The following is an 18,176-nucleotide window of genomic DNA, read 5'->3' as shown; positions in this document are numbered from 1 at the left end:
TTGTGGTTCCTCTCAGATTCCAGAACTTTCTGTCACCGAAATGTGAGGAAAACATGTTTTTTTAGGCAAATTTTGAGGTTTGCAAAGGATTCTGGCTAACAGAACCTGGTCAGAGCCCCACAAGTCACCATATCTTGAATTCCCCTAGGTCTCTGGTTTAAAAAAATGTACAGGTTTGGTATGTTTCCCTAGGTGCCGGCTGAGCTAGAGGCCGAAATCTACAGGTAGGCAATTTGCAAAAAACACCTCTGTTTTCTATCAAAAAATGGGATGTGTCCACATTGCGTTTTGGGGCATTTCCTGTCGCAGGCGCTCGGCCTACCCACACAAGTGAGGTATCATTTTTATCGGGAGACTTGGGGGAACGCTGGGTGGAAGGAAATTTGTGGCTCCTCTCATATTCCAGAACTTTCTGTCACCGAAATGTGAGGAAAATGTGTTTTTTCAGCCAAATTTTGAGGTTTGCAAAGGATTCTGGGTAACAGAAGCTGGTCAGAGCCCCACAAGTCACCCCATCTTGGATTCCCATCGGTCTCTAGTTTTAAAAAATGCACAGGTTTGGTAGGTTTCCCTAGGTGCAGGCTGAGCTAGAGGCCAAAATCTACAAGTAGGCACTTTGCAAAAACACCTCTGTTTTCTGTCAAAAAATGGGATGTGTCCACGTTGTGTTTTGGGGCATTTCCTGTCGCGGGCACTCGGGCTACCCACACAAGTGAGGTAGCATTTTTATCGGGAGACTTGGAGGAACGCTGGGTGGAAGGAAATTTGTGGCTCCTCTCAGATTCCAGAACTTTCTGTCACCGAAATGTGAGGAAAACATGTTTTTTTAGCCAAATTTTGAGGTTTGCAACGGATTCTGGGTAACAGAACCTGTCAGAGCCCCACAAGTCACCCCATCTTAGATTCCCCTCGGTCTCTATGTTTTCAAAAATGCACAGGTTTGGTAGCTTTCCCCTGGTGCCGGCTGAGCTAGAGGCCAAAATCTACAGGTAGGCACTTTGTAAAAAACACCTCTGTTTTCTGTCAAAAAATGGGATGTGTCCACGTTGCGTTTTGGGGCATTTCCTGTCACTGGCGCTCGGCCTACCCACACAAGTGAGGTATCATTTTTATCGGGAGACTTGGGGGAACGCTGGGTGGAAGGAAATTTGTGGCTCTTCTCAGATTCCAGAACTTTCTGTCACCAAAATGTGAGGAAAACGTGTTTCTTTAGCCAAATTTTGAGGTTTGCAAAGGTTTCTGGGTAACAGAAGCTCGTCAGAGCCCCACAAGTCACCCCATCTTGGATTCCCATTGGTCTCTAGTTTTCACAAATGCACAGGTTTGGTAGCTTTCCCAAGGTGCAGGCTGAGCTAGAGGCCAAAATCTACAGGTAGGCACTTTGCAAAAAACACCTCTGTTTTCTGTAAAAAAATGGGATGTGTCCACGTTGTGTTTTGGGCAACTTCCTGTCGCGGGCGCTAGGCCTACCCACACAAATGAGCTATAATTTTTATCGGGAGACTTGGGGGAACGCTGGGTGGAAGGAAATTTGTGGCTTCTCTCAGATTCCAGAACTTTCTGTCACCGAAAGGGAAGGAAAACATGTTTTTTTAGCCAAATTTTGAGGTTTGCAACGGATTCTGGGTAACAGAACCTGGTCAGAGCCCCACAAGTCACCTCATCTTTGATTCCCCTTGGTCTCTAGTTTTAAAAAATGCACAGGTTTGGTAGGTTTCCCTAGGTGCCGGCTGAGCTAGAGTCCTAAATCTACAGGTAGGCAATTTGCAAAAAACACCTCTGTTTTCTATTAAAAAATGGGATGTGTCCACGTTGCGTTTTGGGTCATTTCCTGTCGCAGGCGCTCGGCCTACCCACACAAGTGAGGTAGCATTTTTATCGGGAGACTTGGAGGAACGCTGGGTGGAAGGAAATTTGTGGCTCCTCTCAGATTCCAGAACTTTCTGTCACCTAAATGTGAGGAAAACGTGTTTTTTAGGCAAATTTTGAGGTTTGCAAAGGATTCTGGCTAACAGAACCTGGTCAGAGCCCCACAAGTCACCCTATCTTGAATTCCCCTAGGTCTCTGGTTTAAAAAAATGCACAGGTTTGGTATGTTTCCCTAGGTGCCGGCTGAGCTAGAGGCCAAAATCTACAGGTAGGCAATTTGCAAAAAAACACCTCTGTTTTCTATCAAAAAATGGGATGTGTCCACGTTGCGGTTTGGGGCATTTCCTGTCGCAGGCGCTCGGCCTACCCACACAAGTGAGGTATCATTTTTAGCGGGAGACTTGGGGGAACGCTGGGTGGAAGGAAATTTGTGGCTCTTCTCAGATTCCAGAACTTTCTGTCACCAAAATGTGAGGAAAACGTGTTTTTTTAGCCAAATTTTGAGGTTTGCAAAGGATTCTGGGTAACAGAAGCTGGTCAGAGCCCCACAAGTCACCCCATCTTGGATTCCCATTGGTCTCTAGTTTTAAAAAATGCACAGGTTTGGTAGGTTTCCCTAGGTGCAGGCTGAGCTAGAGGCCAAAATCTACAGGTAGGCACTTTGCAAAAAACACCTCTGTTTTCTGTCAAAAAATGGGATGTGTCCACGTTGCGTTTTGGGGCATTTCCTGTCGCGGGCGCTAGGCCTACCCACAGAAGTGAGGTATCATTTTTATCGAGAGACTTGGGGGAACACTGGGTGGAAGGAAATTTGTGGCTCCTCTCAGATTCCAGAACTTTCTGTCACTGAAATGTGAGGAAAACGTGTTTTTTCAGCCACATTTTGAGGTTTGAAAAGGATTCTGGGTAACAGAACCTGGTCAGAGCCCCACAAGTCACCCCATCTTTGATTCCCCTTGGTCTCTAGTTTTAAAAAATGCACAGGTTTGGTAGGTTTCCCTAGGTGCCGGCTGAGCTAGAGGCCAAAATCTACAGGTAGGCACATTGCAAAAAACACCTCTGTTTTCTGTCAAAAAATGGGATGTATCACCGTTGCGTCTTGGGGTATTTCCTGTCGCGGGCGCTAGACCTACCCACACAAGTGAGGTATCATTTTTATCGGGAGACTTGAAGGAACGCTAAGTGGAAGGGAATTTGTGTGTCTTCTCATTTTCCAGAACTTTCTGTCACCAAATGTGAGGAAAACGTGTTTTTTTAGCCAAATTTTGAGGTTTGCAAAGGATTCTGGGTAACAGAAGCTGGTCAGAGCCCCACAAGTCACCCCATCTTGGATTCCCATTGGTCTCTAGTTTTAAAAAATGCACAGGTTTGGTAGGTTTCCCTAGGTGCAGGCTGAGCTAGAGGCCAAAATCTACAGGTAGGCACTTTGCAAAAAACACCTCTGTTTTCTGTCAAAAAATGGGATGTGTCCACGTTGCGTTTTGGGGCATTTCCTGTCGCGGGCGCTAGGCCTACCCACAGAAGTGAGGTATCATTTTTATCGAGAGACTTGGGGGAACACTGGGTGGAAGGAAATTTGTGGCTCCTCTCAGATTCCAGAACTTTCTGTCACTGAAATGTAAGGAAAACGTGTTTTTTCAGCCACATTTTGAGGTTTGAAAAGGATTCTGGGTAACAGAACCTGGTCAGAGCCCCACAAGTCACCCCATCTTTGATTCCCCTTGGTCTCTAGTTTTAAAAAATGCACAGGTTTGGTAGGTTTCCCTAGGTGCCGGCTGAGCTAGAGGCCAAAATCTACAGGTAGGCACATTGCAAAAAACACCTCTGTTTTCTGTCAAAAAATGGGATGTATCACCGTTGCGTCTTGGGGTATTTCCTGTCGCGGGCGCTAGACCTACCCACACAAGTGAGGTATCATTTTTATCGGGAGACTTGAAGGAACGCTAAGTGGAAGGGAATTTGTGTGTCTTCTCATTTTCCAGAACTTTCTGTCACCAAATTTGAGGAAAACGTGTTTTTTTAGCCATATTTTGAGGTTTGCAAAGGATTCTGGGTAACAGAACCTGGTCAGAGCCCCACAAGTCACCCCATCTTGGATTCCCCTAGGTCTCTAGTTTTCAAAAATGCACAGGTCTGGTAGGTTTCCCTAGGTGCTGGCTGAGCTAGAGGCCAAAATCTACACGTAGGCACTTTGCAAAAAACACCTCTGTTTTCTGTCAAAAAATGGGATGTGTCCACGTTGCGTTTTGGGGCATTGCCTGTCGCTTGGGCTAGGCCTACCCACACAAGTGAGGTATCATTTTTATCGGGAGACTTGGGGGAACGCTGGGTGGAAGGAAATTTGTGGCTCCCCTCAGATTCCAGAACTTTATGTCACTGAAATGTGAGGAAAACTTGTTTTTTTAGCCAAATTTTGAGGTTTGCCAAGGATTCTGGGCAACAGAACCTGGTCAGAGCCCGACAAGTCACCCCATCTTGGATTCCCCTAGGTCTCTCGTTTTCAAAAATGCACAGGTTTGGTATGTTTCCCTAGCTGCCAGCTGAGCTAGAGGCCAAAATCTACAGGTAGGCACTTTGCAAAAAACACCTCTGTTTCCTGTCAAAAAATGGGATGTGTGCACGTTGTGTTTTGGGGCATTTCCTGCCGTGGGCGCTATGCATGCCCACACAAGTGAGGTATCATTTTTATCCGGAGACTTGGGGGAGCGCTGGGTGGAAGGAAATTTGTGGCTCTTCTCAGATTCCAGAACTTTCTGTCACCAAAATGTGAGGAAAATGTGTTTGTTTAGCCAAATTTTGAGGTTTGAAAAGGATTCTGGGTAACAGAAGCTGGTCAGAGCCCCACAAGTCACCCCATCTTGGATTCCCATCGGTCTCTACTTTTAAAAAATGCACAGGTTTGGAAGGTTTCCCTAGGTGCCGGCTGAGCTAGAGTCCTAAATCTACAGGTAGGCAATTTGCAAAAAACACCTCTGTTTCCTATTAAAAAATGGGATGTGTCCACGTTGCGTTTTGGGGCATTTCCTGTCGCAGGCGCTCAGCCTACCCACACAAGTGAGGTAGCATTTTAATCGGGAGACTTGGAGGAACGCTGGGTGGAAGGAAATTTGTGGCTCCTCTCAGATTCCAGAACTTTCTGTCACCGAAATGTGAGGAAAACGTGTTTTTAAAGGCAAATTTTGAGGTTTGCAAAGGATTCTGGCTAACAGAACCTGGTCAGAGCCCCACAAGTCACCCTATCTTGAATTCCCCTAGGTCTCTGGTTTGAAAAAATGCACAGGTTTGGTATGTTTCCCTAGGTGCCGGCTGAGCTAGAGGCCAAAATCTACAGGTAGGCAATTTGCAAAAAACACCTCTGTTTTCTATAAAAAAATGGGATGTGTCCACGTTGCGTTTTGGGGCATTTCCTGTCGCAGGCGCTCGGCCTACCCACACAAGTGAGGTATCATTTTTATCGGGAGACTTGGGGGAACGCTGGGTGGAAGGAAATTTGTGGCTCCTCTCCGATTCCAGAACTTTCTGTCACCGAAATGTGAGGAAAACGTGTTTTTTCATCCAAATTTTGAGGTTTGCAAAGGATTCTGGGTAACAGAAGCTGGTCAGAGCCCCACAAGTCACCCCATCTTGGATTCCCATCGGTCTCTAGTTTTAAAAAATGCACAGGTTTGGTAGGTTTCCCTAGGTGCAGGCTGAGCTAGAGGCCAAAATCTACAAGTAGGCACTTTGCAAAAACACCTCTGTTTTCTGTCAAAAAATGGGATGTGTCCACGTTGTGTTTTGGGGCATTTCCTGTCGCGGGCGCTCGGGCTACCCACACAAGTGAGGTAGCATTTTTATCGGGAGACTTGGAACAACGCTGGGTGGAAGGAAATTTGTGGCTCCTCTCAGATTCCAGAACTTTCTGTCACCGAAATGTGAGGAAAACATGTTTTTTTAGCCAAATTTTGAGGTTTGCAACGGATTCTGGGTAACAGAACCTGATCAGAGCCCCACAAGTCACCCCATCTTTGATTCCCCTCGGTCTCTATGTTTTAAAAAATGCACAGGTTTGGTAGCTTTCCCCTGGTGCCGGCTGAGCTAGAGGCCAAAATCTACAGGTAGGCACTTTGCAAAAAACACCTCTGTTTTCAGTCAAAAAATGGGATGTGTCCACGTTGCGTTTTGGGGCATTTCCTGTCGCTGGCGCTCGGCCTACCCACACAAGTGAGGTATAATTTTTATCGGGAGACTTGGGGAAACGCTGTGTGGAAGGAAATTTGTGGCTCTTCTCAGATTACAGAACTTTCTGTCACCAAAATGTGAGGAAAACGTGTTTTTTTAGCGAAATTTTGAGGTTTGCAAAGGTTTCTGGGTAACAGAAGCTGGTCAGAGCCCCACAAGTCACCCCATCTTGGATTCCCATCGGTCTCTAGTTTTAAAAAATGCACAGGTTTGGTAGCTTTCCCAAGGTACAGGCTGAGCTAGAGGCCAAAATCTACAGGTAGGCACTTTGCAAAAAACACTTCTGTTTTCTGTAAAAAAAAATGGGATGTGTCCACGTTGTGTTTTGGTCAACCTCCTGTCGCGGGCGCTAGGCCTACCCACACAAATGAGCTATCATTTTTATCGGGAGACTTGGGGGAACGCTGGGCGGAAGGAAATTTGTGGCTCCTCTCAGATTCCAGAACTTTCTGTCACCGAAATTTGAGGAAAACATGTTTTTTTAGCCAAATTTTGAGGTTTGCAACGGATTCTGGGTAACAGAACCTGGTCAGAGCCCCACAAGTCACCTCATCTTTGATTCCTCTTGGTCTCTAGTTTTAAAAAATGAACAGGTTTGGTAGGTTTCCCTAGGTGCCGGCTGAGCTAGAGTCCTAAATCTACAGGTAGGCAATTTGCAAAAAACACCTCTGTTTTCAATTAAAAAATGGGATGTGTCCACGTTGCGTTTTGGGGCATTTCCTGTCGCAGGCGCTCGGCCTACCCACACAAGTGAGGTAGCATTTTTATCGGGAGACTTGGAGGAACGCTGGGTGGAAGGAAATTTGTGGCTCCTCTCAGATTCCAGAACTTTCTGTCACCGAAATGTGAGGAAAACGTGTTTTTTAGGCAAATTTTGAGGTTTGCAAAGGATTCTGGCTAACAGAACCTGGTCAGAGCCCCACAAGTCACCCTATCTTGAATTCCCCTAGGTCTCTGGTTTAAAAAAATGCACAGGTTTGGTATGTTTCCCTAGGTGCCGGCTGAGCTAGAGGCCAAAATCTACAGGTAGGCAATTTGCAAAAAAACACCTCTGTTTTATATCAAAAAATGGGATGTGTCCACGTTGCGTTTTGGGGCATTTCCTGTCGCAGGCGCTCGGCCTACCCACACAAGTGAGGTATAATTTTTAGCGGGAGACTTGGGGGAACGCTGGGTGGAAGGAAATTTGTGGCTCTTCTCAGATTCCAGAACTTTCTGTCACCAAAATGTGAGGAAAACGTGTTTTTTTAGCCAAATTTTGAGGTTTGCAAAGGATTCTGGGTAACAGAAGCTGGTCAGAGCCCCACAAGTCACCCCATCTTGGATTACCATCGGTCTCTAGTTTTAAAAAATGCACAGGTTTGGTAGGTTTCCCTAGGTGCAGGCTGAGCTAGAGGCCAAAATCTACAGGTAGGCACTTTGCAAAAAACACCTCTGTTTTCTGTCAAAAAATGGGATGTGTCCACGTTGCGTTTTGGGGCATTTCCTGTTGCGGGCGCTAGGCCTACCCACAGATGTGAGGTATAATTTTTATCGAGAGACTTGGGGGAACACTGGGTGGAAGGAAATTTGTGGCTCCTCTCAGATTCCAGAACTTTCTGTCACTGAAATGTGAGGAAAACGTGTTTTTTTAGCCAAATTTTGAGGTTTGAAAAGGATTCTGGGTAACAGAACCTGGTCAGAGCCCCACAAGTCACCCCATCTTTGATTCCCCTTGGTCTCTAGTTTAAAAAAATGCACAGGTTTGGTAGGTTTCCCTAGGTGCCGGCTGAGCTAGAGGCCAAAATCTACAGGTAGGCACATTGCAAAAAACACCTCTGTTTTCTGTCAAAAAATGGGATGTGTCACCGTTGCGTCTTGGGGCATTTCCTGTCGCGGGCGCTAGGCCTACCCACACAAGTGAGGTATCATTTTTATCGGGAGACTTGAAGGAACGCTAAGTGGAAGGGAATTTGTGTCTCTTCTCATTTTCCAGAACTTTCTGTCACCAAAATGTGAGGAAAATGTGTTTTTTTAGCCATATTTTGAGGTTTGCAAAGGATTCTGGGTAACAGAACCTGGTCAGAGCCCCACAAGTCACCCCATCTTGGATTCCCATCGGTCTCTAGTTTTAAAAAATGCACAGGTTTGGTAGGTTTCCCTAGGTGCAGGCTGAGCTAGAGGCCAAAATCTACAAGTAGGCACTTTGCAAAAACACCTCTGTTTTCTGTCAAAAAATGGGATGTGTCCACGTTGCGTTTTGGGTCATTTCCTGTCGCAGGCGCTCGGCCTACCCACACAAGTGAGGTAGCATTTTTATCGGGAGACTTGGAGGAACGCTGGGTGGAAGGAAATTTGTGGCTCCTCTCAGATTCCAGAACTTTCTGTCACCGAAATGTGAGGAAAACGTGTTTTTTAGGCAAATTTTGAGGTTTGCAAAGGATTCTGGCTAACAGAACCTGGTCAGAGCCCCACAAGTCACCCTATCTTGAATTCCCCTAGGTCTCTGGTTTAAAGAAATGCACAGGTTTGGTATGTTTCCCTAGGTGCCGGCTGAGCTAGAGGCCAAAATCTACAGGTAGGCAATTTGCAAAAAAACACCTCTGTTTTCTATCAAAAAATGGGATGTGTCCACGGTGCGTTTTGGGGCATTTCCTGTCGCTGGCGCTCGGCCTACCCACACAAGTGAGGTATCATTTTTATCGGGAGACTTGGGGAAACGCTGTGTGGAAGGAAATTTGTGGCTCTTCTCAGATTACAGAACTTTCTGTCACCAAAATGTGAGGAAAACGTGTTTTTTTAGCCAAATTTTGAGGTTTGCAAAGGTTTCTGGGTAACAGAAGCTGGTCAGAGCCCCACAAGTCACCCCATCTTGGATTCCCATCGGTCTCTAGTTTTCAAAAATGCACAGGTTTGGTAGCTTTCCCAAGGTACAGGCTGAGCTAGAGGCCAAAATCTACAGGTAGGCACTTTGCAAAAAACACCTCTGTTTTCTGTCAAAAAATGGGATGTGTCCACGTTGCGTTTTGGGGCATTTCCTGTCGCTGGCGCTCGGCCTACCCACACAAGTGAGGTATCATTTTTATCGGGAGACTTGGGGAAACACTGTGTGGAAGGAAATTTGTGGCTCTTCTCAGATTACAGAACTTTCTGTCACCAAAATGTGAGGAAAACGTGTTTTTTTAGCCAAATTTTGAGGTTTGCAAAGGTTTCTGGGTAACAGAAGCTGGTCAGAGCCCCACAAGTCACCCCATCTTGGATTCCCATCGGTCTCTAGTTTTCAAAAATGCACAGGTTTGGTAGCTTTCCCAAGGTACAGGCTGAGCTAGAGGCCAAAATCTACAGGTAGGCACTTTGCAAAAAACACTTCTGTTTTCTGTAAAAAAAATGGGATGTGTCCACGTTGTGTTTTGGGCAACCTCCTGTCGCGGGCGCTAGGCCTACCCACACAAATGAGCTATCATTTTTATCGGGAGACTTGGGGGAACGCTGGGCGGAAGGAAATTTGTGGCTCCTCTCAGATTCCAGAACTTTCTGTCACCGAAATTTGAGGAAAACATGTTTTTTTAGCCAAATTTTGAGGTTTGCAACGGATTCTGGGTAACAGAACCTGGTCAGAGCCCCACAAGTCACCTCATCTTTGATTCCTCTTGGTCTCTAGTTTTAAAAAATGAACAGGTTTGGTAGGTTTCCCTAGGTGCCGGCTGAGCTAGAGTCCTAAATCTACAGGTAGGCAATTTGCAAAAAACACCTCTGTTTTCTATTAAAAAATGGGATGTGTCCACGTTGCGTTTTGGGGCATTTCCTGTCGCAGGCGCTCGGCCTACCCACACAAGTGAGGTAGCATTTTTATCGGGAGACTTGGAGGAACGCTGGGTGGAAGGAAATTTGTGGCTCCTCTCAGATTCCAGAACTTTCTGTCACCGAAATGTGAGGAAAACGTGTTTTTTAGGCAAATTTTGAGGTTTGCAAAGGATTCTGGCTAACAGAACCTGGTCAGAGCCCCACAAGTCACCCTATCTTGAATTCCCCTAGGTCTCTGGTTTAAAAAAATGCACAGGTTTGGTATGTTTCCCTAGGTGCCGGCTGAGCTAGAGGCCAAAATCTACAGGTAGGCAATTTGCAAAAAAACACCTCTGTTTTCTATCAAAAAATGGGATGTGTCCAAGATGCGTTTTGGGGCATTTCCTGTCGCAGGCGCTCGGCCTACCCACACAAGTGAGGTATAAGTTTTAGCGGGAGACTTGGGGGAACGCTGGGTGGAAGGAAATTTGTGGCTCTTCTCAGATTCCAGAACTTTCTGTCACCAAAATGTGAGGAAAACGTGTTTTTTTAGCCAAATTTTGAGGTTTGCAAAGGATTCTGGGTAACAGAAGCTGGTCAGAGCCCCACAAGTCACCCCATCTTGGATTCCCATCGGTCTCTAGTTTTAAAAAATGCACAGGTTTGGTATGTTTCCCTAGCTGCCAGCTGAGCTAGAGGCCAAAATCTACAGGTAGGCACTTTGCAAAAAACACCTCTGTTTCCTGTCAAAAAATGGGATGTGTGCACGTTGTGTTTTGGGGCATTTTCTGCCGTGGGCGCTACGCATGCCCACACAAGTGAGGTATCATTTTTATCCGGAGACTTGGGGGAGCGCTGGGTGGAAGGAAATTTGTGGCTCTTCTCAGATTCCAGAACTTTCTGTCACCAAAATGTGAGGAAAATGTGTTTTTTTTAGCCAAATTTTTAGGTTTGCAAAGGATTCTGGGTAACACAAGCTGGTCAGAGCCCCACAAGTCACCCCATCTTGGATTCCCATCGGTCTCTAGTTTTAAAAAATGCACAGGTTTGGTAGGTCTCCCTAGGTGCAGGCTGAGCTAGAGGCCAAAATCTACAAGTAGGCACTTTGCAAAAACACCTCTGTTTTCTGTCAAAAAATGGGATGTGTCCACGTTGTGTTTTGGGGCATTTCCTGTCGCGGGCTCTCGGGCTACCCACACAAGTGTGGTAGCATTTTTATCGGGAGACTTGGAAGAACGGTGGGTGGAAGGAAATTTGTGGCTCCTCCCAGATTCCAGAACTTTCTGTCACCGAAATGTGAGGGAAACATGTTTTTTTAGCCAAATTTTGAGGTTTGCAACGGATTCTGGGTAACAGAACCTGATCAGAGCCCCACAAGTCACCCCATCTTTGATTCCCCTCGGTCTCTATGTTTTCAAAAATGCACAGGTTTGGTAGCTTTCCCCTGGTGCCGGCTGAGCTAGAGGCCAAAATCTACAGGTAGGCCCTTTGCAAAAAAACACCTCTGGTTTCTGTCAAAAAATGGGATGTGTCCACGTTGCATTTTGGGGCATTTCCTGTCACGGGCGCTAGGCCTACCCACAGAAGTGAGGTATCATTTTTATCGGGAGACTTGGGGGAACACTGGGTGGAAGGAAATTTGTGGCTCCTCTCAGATTCCAGAACTTTCTGTCACTGAAATGTGAGGAAAACGTGTTTTTTTAGCCAAATTTTGAGGTTTGAAAAGGATTCTGGGTAACAGAACCTGGTCAGAGCCCCACAAGTCACCCCATCTTTGATTCCCCTTGGTCTCTAGTTTTAAAAAATGCACAGGTTTGGTAGGTTTCCCTAGGTGCCGGCTGAGCTAGAGGCCAAAATCTACAGGTAGGCACTTTGCAAAAAACACCTCTGTTTTCTGTCAAAAATTGGGATGTGTCCACGTTGCGTCTTGGGGCATTTCCTGTCGCGGGCGCTAGGCCTACCCACACAAGTGAGGTATCATTTTTATCGGGAGACTTGAAGGAACGCTAAGTGGAAGGGAATTTGTGGTTCTTCTCATTTTCCAGTACTTTCTGTCACCAAAATGTGAGGAAAATGTGTTTTTTTAGCCAAATTTTGAGGTTTGCTAAGGATTCTGGGTAATAGAACCTGGTCAGAGCCCCACAAGTCACCCCATCTTGAATTCCCCTAGGTCTCTAGTTTTCAAAAATGCACAGGTTTGGTAGGTTTCCCTACGTGCTGGCTGAGCTAGAGGCCAAAATCTACAGGTAGGCACTTTGCAAAAAACACCTCTGTTTTCTGTCAAAAAATTGGATGTGTCCACGTTGCGTTTTGGGGCCCTTCCTGTCGCTGGCGCTAGGCCTACCCACACAAGTGAGGTATCATTTTTATCGGGAGACTTGGGGGAACGCTGGGTGGAAGGAAATTTGTGGCTCTTCTCAGATTCCAGAACTTTCTGTCACCAAAATGTGAGGAAAACGTGTTTTTTTAGCCAAATTTTGAGGTTTGCAAAGGATTCTGGGTAACAGAAGCTGGTCAGAGCCCCACAAGTCACCCCATCTTGGATTCCCCTTGGTCTCTAGTTTTAAAAAATGCACAGGTTTTGTAGGTTTCCCTAGGTGCCGGCTGAGCTAGAGGCCAAAATCTACAGGTAGGCACTTTGCAAAAAACACCTCTGTTTTCTGTCAAAAATTGGGATGTGTCCACGTTGCGTCTTGGGGCATTTCCTGTCGCGGGCGCTAGGCCTACCCACACAAGTGAGGTAGCATTTTTATCGGGAGACTTGGAGGAACGCTGGGTGGAAGGAAATTTGTGGCTCCTCTCAGATTCCAGAACTTTCTGTCACCGAAATGTGAGGAAAACGTGTTTTTTAGGCAAATTTTGAGGTTTGCAAAGGATTCTGGCTAACAGAACCTGGTCAGAGCCCCACAAGTCACCCTATCTTGAATTCCCCTAGGTCTCTGGTTTAAAAAAATGCACAGGTTTGGTATGTTTCCCTAGGTGCCGGCTGAGCTAGAGGCCAAAATCTACAGGTAGGCAATTTGCAAAAAAACACCTCTGTTTTCTATCAAAAAATGGGATGTGTCCAAGATGCGTTTTGGGGCATTTCCTGTCGCAGGCGCTCGGCCTACCCACACAAGTGAGGTATAAGTTTTAGCGGGAGACTTGGGGGAACGCTGGGTGGAAGGAAATTTGTGGCTCTTCTCAGATTCCAGAACTTTCTGTCACCAAAATGTGAGGAAAACGTGTTTTTTTAGCCAAATTTTGAGGTTTGCAAAGGATTCTGGGTAACAGAAGCTGGTCAGAGCCCCACAAGTCACCCCATCTTGGATTCCCATCGGTCTCTAGTTTTAAAAAATGCACAGGTTTGGTATGTTTCCCTAGCTGCCAGCTGAGCTAGAGGCCAAAATCTACAGGTAGGCACTTTGCAAAAAACACCTCTGTTTCCTGTCAAAAAATGGGATGTGTGCACGTTGTGTTTTGGGGCATTTTCTGCCGTGGGCGCTACGCATGCCCACACAAGTGAGGTATCATTTTTATCCGGAGACTTGGGGGAGCGCAGGGTGGAAGGAAATTTGTGGCTCTTCTCAGATTCCAGAACTTTCTGTCACCAAAATGTGAGGAAAATGTGTTTTTTTTAGCCAAATTTTTAGGTTTGCAAAGGATTCTGGGTAACACAAGCTGGTCAGAGCCCCACAAGTCACCCCATCTTGGATTCCCATCGGTCTCTAGTTTTAAAAAATGCACAGGTTTGGTAGGTCTCCCTAGGTGCAGGCTGAGCTAGAGGCCAAAATCTACAAGTAGGCACTTTGCAAAAACACCTCTGTTTTCTGTCAAAAAATGGGATGTGTCCACGTTGTGTTTTGGGGCATTTCCTGTCGCGGGCTCTCGGGCTACCCACACAAGTGTGGTAGCATTTTTATCGGGAGACTTGGAAGAACGGTGGGTGGAAGGAAATTTGTGGCTCCTCCCAGATTCCAGAACTTTCTGTCACCGAAATGTGAGGGAAACATGTTTTTTTAGCCAAATTTTGAGGTTTGCAACGGATTCTGGGTAACAGAACCTGATCAGAGCCCCACAAGTCACCCCATCTTTGATTCCCCTCGGTCTCTATGTTTTCAAAAATGCACAGGTTTGGTAGCTTTCCCCTGGTGCCGGCTGAGCTAGAGGCCAAAATCTACAGGTAGGCCCTTTGCAAAAAAACACCTCTGGTTTCTGTCAAAAAATGGGATGTGTCCACGTTGCATTTTGGGGCATTTCCTGTCACGGGCGCTAGGCCTACCCACAGAAGTGAGGTATCATTTTTATCGGGAGACTTGGGGGAACACTGGGTGGAAGGAAATTTGTGGCTCCTCTCAGATTCCAGAACTTTCTGTCACTGAAATGTGAGGAAAACGTGTTTTTTTAGCCAAATTTTGAGGTTTGAAAAGGATTCTGGGTAACAGAACCTGGTCAGAGCCCCACAAGTCACCCCATCTTTGATTCCCCTTGGTCTCTAGTTTTAAAAAATGCACAGGTTTGGTAGGTTTCCCTAGGTGCCGGCTGAGCTAGAGGCCAAAATCTACAGGTAGGCACTTTGCAAAAAACACCTCTGTTTTCTGTCAAAAATTGGGATGTGTCCACGTTGCGTCTTGGGGCATTTCCTGTCGCGGGCGCTAGGCCTACCCACACAAGTGAGGTATCATTTTTATCGGGAGACTTGAAGGAACGCTAAGTGGAAGGGAATTTGTGGTTCTTCTCATTTTCCAGTACTTTCTGTCACCAAAATGTGAGGAAAATGTGTTTTTTTAGCCAAATTTTGAGGTTTGCTAAGGATTCTGGGTAATAGAACCTGGTCAGAGCCCCACAAGTCACCCCATCTTGAATTCCCCTAGGTCTCTAGTTTTCAAAAATGCACAGGTTTGGTAGGTTTCCCTACGTGCTGGCTGAGCTAGAGGCCAAAATCTACAGGTAGGCACTTTGCAAAAAACACCTCTGTTTTCTGTCAAAAAATTGGATGTGTCCACGTTGCGTTTTGGGGCCCTTCCTGTCGCTGGCGCTAGGCCTACCCACACAAGTGAGGTATCATTTTTATCGGGAGACTTGGGGGAACGCTGGGTGGAAGGAAATTTGTGGCTCTTCTCAGATTCCAGAACTTTCTGTCACCAAAATGTGAGGAAAACGTGTTTTTTTAGCCAAATTTTGAGGTTTGCAAAGGATTCTGGGTAACAGAAGCTGGTCAGAGCCCCACAAGTCACCCCATCTTGGATTCCCCTTGGTCTCTAGTTTTAAAAAATGCACAGGTTTGGTAGGTTTCCCTAGGTGCCGGCTGAGCTAGAGGCCAAAATCTACAGGTAGGCACTTTGCAAAAAACACCTCTGTTTTCTGTCAAAAATTGGGATGTGTCCACGTTGCGTCTTGGGGCATTTCCTGTCGCGGGCGCTAGGCCTACCCACACAAGTGAGGTATCATTTTTATCGGGAGACTTGAAGGAACGCTAAGTGGAAGGGAATTTGTGGTTCTTCTCATTTTCCAGTACTTTCTGTCACCAAAATGTGAGGAAAATGTGTTTTTTTAGCCAAATTTTGAGGTTTGCTAAGGATTCTGGGTAATAGAACCTGGTCAGAGCCCCACAAGTCACCCCATCTTGAATTCCCCTAGGTCTCTAGTTTTCAAAAATGCACAGGTTTGGTAGGTTTCCCTACGTGCTGGCTGAGCTAGAGGCCAAAATCTACAGGTAGGCACTTTGCAAAAAACACCTCTGTTTTCTGTCAAAAAATTGGATGTGTCCACGTTGCGTTTTGGGGCCCTTCCTGTCGCTGGCGCTAGGCCTACCCACACAAGTGAGGTATCATTTTTATCGGGAGACTTGGGGGAACGCTGGGTGGAAGGAAATTTGTGGCTCTTCTCAGATTCCAGAACTTTCTGTCACCAAAATGTGAGGAAAACGTGTTTTTTTAGCCAAATTTTGAGGTTTGCAAAGGATTCTGGGTAACAGAAGCTGGTCAGAGCCCCACAAGTCACCCCATCTTGGATTCCCCTTGGTCTCTAGTTTTAAAAAATGCACAGGTTTGGTAGGTTTCCCTAGGTGCCGGCTGAGCTAGAGGCCAAAATCTACAGGTAGGCACTTTGCAAAAAACACCTCTGTTTTCTGTCAAAAATTGGGATGTGACCACGTTGCGTCTTGGGGCATTTCCTGTCGCGGGCGCTAGGCCTACCCACACAAGTGAGGTATCATTTTTATCGGGAGACTTGAAGGAACGCTAAGTGGAAGGGAATTTGTGGTTCTTCTCATTTTCCAGTACTTTCTGTCACCAAAATGTGAGGAAAATGTGTTTTTTTAGCCAAATTTTGAGGTTTGCTAAGGATTCTGGGTAATAGAACCTGGACAGAGCCCCACAAGTCACCCCATCTTGAATTCCCCTAGGTCTCTAGTTTTCAAAAATGCACAGGTTTGGTAGGTTTCCCTACGTGCTGGCTGAGCTAGAGGCCAAAATCTACAGGTAGGCACTTTGCAAAAAACACCTCTGTTTTCTGTCAAAAAATTGGATGTGTCCACGTTGCGTTTTGGGGCCCTTCCTGTCGCTGGCGCTAGGCCTACCCACACAAGTGAGGTATCATTTTTATCGGGAGACTTGGGGGAACGCTGGGTGGAAGGAAATTTGTGGCTCTTCTCAGATTCCAGAACTTTCTGTCACCAAAATGTGAGGAAAACGTGTTTTTTTAGCCAAATTTTGAGGTTTGCAAAGGATTCTGGGTAACAGAAGCTGGTCAGAGCCCCACAAGTCACCCCATCTTGGATTCCCCTTGGTCTCTAGTTTTAAAAAATGCACAGGTTTGGTAGGTTTCCCTAGGTGCCGGCTGAGCTAGAGGCCAAAATCTACAGGTAGGCACTTTGCAAAAAACACCTCTGTTTTCTGTCAAAAATTGGGATGTGTCCACGTTGCGTCTTGGGGCATTTCCTGTCGCGGGCGCTAGGCCTACCCACACAAGTGAGGTATCATTTTTATCGGGAGACTTGAAGGAACGCTAAGTGGAAGGGAATTTGTGGTTCTTCTCATTTTCCAGTACTTTCTGTCACCAAAATGTGAGGAAAATGTGTTTTTTTAGCCAAATTTTGAGGTTTGCTAAGGATTCTGGGTAATAGAACCTGGACAGAGCCCCACAAGTCACCCCATCTTGAATTCCCCTAGGTCTCTAGTTTTCAAAAATGCACAGGTTTGGTAGGTTTCCCTACGTGCTGGCTGAGCTAGAGGCCAAAATCTACAGGTAGGCACTTTGCAAAAAACACCTCTGTTTTCTGTCAAAAAATTGGATGTGTCCACGTTGCGTTTTGGGGCCCTTCCTGTCGCTGGCGCTAGGCCTACCCACACAAGTGAGGTATCATTTTTATCGGGAGACTTGGGGGAACGCTGGGTGGAAGGAAATTTGTGGCTCTTCTCAGATTCCAGAACTTTCTGTCACCAAAATGTGAGGAAAACGTGTTTTTTTAGCCAAATTTTGAGGTTTGCAAAGGATTCTGGGTAACAGAAGCTTGTCAGAGCCCCACAAGTCACCCCATCTTGGATTCCCATCGGTCTCTAGTTTTAAAAAATGCACAGGTTTGGTAGCTTTCCCTAGGTGCAGGCTGAGCTAGAGGCCAAAATCTACAGGTAGGCACTTGGCAAAAAACACCTCTGTTTTCTGTAAAAAAATGGGATGTGTCCACGTTGTGTTTTGGGGCACTTCCTGTCGCGGGCGCTAGGCCTACCCACACAAATGAGCTATCATTTTTATCGGGAGACTTGGGGGAACGCTGGGTGGAAGGAAATTTGTGGCTCCTCTCAGATTCCAGAACTTTCTGTCACCGAAATGTGAGGAAAACATGTTTTTTTAGCCAAATTTTGAAGTTTGCAACGGATTCTGGCTAACAGAACCTGGTCAGAGCCCCACAAGTCACCTCATCTTTGATTCCCCTTGTTCTCTAGTTTTAAAAAATGCACAGGTTTGGTAGGATTCCCTAGGTGCCGGCTGAGCTAGAGTCCTAAATCTACAGGTAGGCAATTTGCAAAAAACACCTCTGTTTTCTATGAAAAAATGGGATGTGTCCATGTTGCGTTTTGGGGCATTTCCTGTCGCAGGCGCTCGGCCTACCCACACAAGTGAGGTAGCATTTTTATCGGGAGACTTGGAGGAACGCTGGGTGGAAGGAAATTTGTGGCTCCTCTCAGATTCCAGAACTTTCTGTCACCGAAATGTGAGGAAAACGTGTTTTTTTAGCCAAATATTGAGGTTTGCAAAGGATTCTGGCTAACAGAACCTGGTCAGAGCCCCACAAGTCACCCTATCTTGAATTCCCATCGGTCTCTAGTTTAAAAAAATGCACA

This window comes from Pleurodeles waltl, chromosome 10 (assembly GCF_031143425.1).
Source record: "Pleurodeles waltl isolate 20211129_DDA chromosome 10, aPleWal1.hap1.20221129, whole genome shotgun sequence".
NCBI classification, from domain to species: Eukaryota; Metazoa; Chordata; class Amphibia; order Caudata; family Salamandridae; genus Pleurodeles; species Pleurodeles waltl.
Note: the sequence above shows the minus strand (reverse complement) of the source record.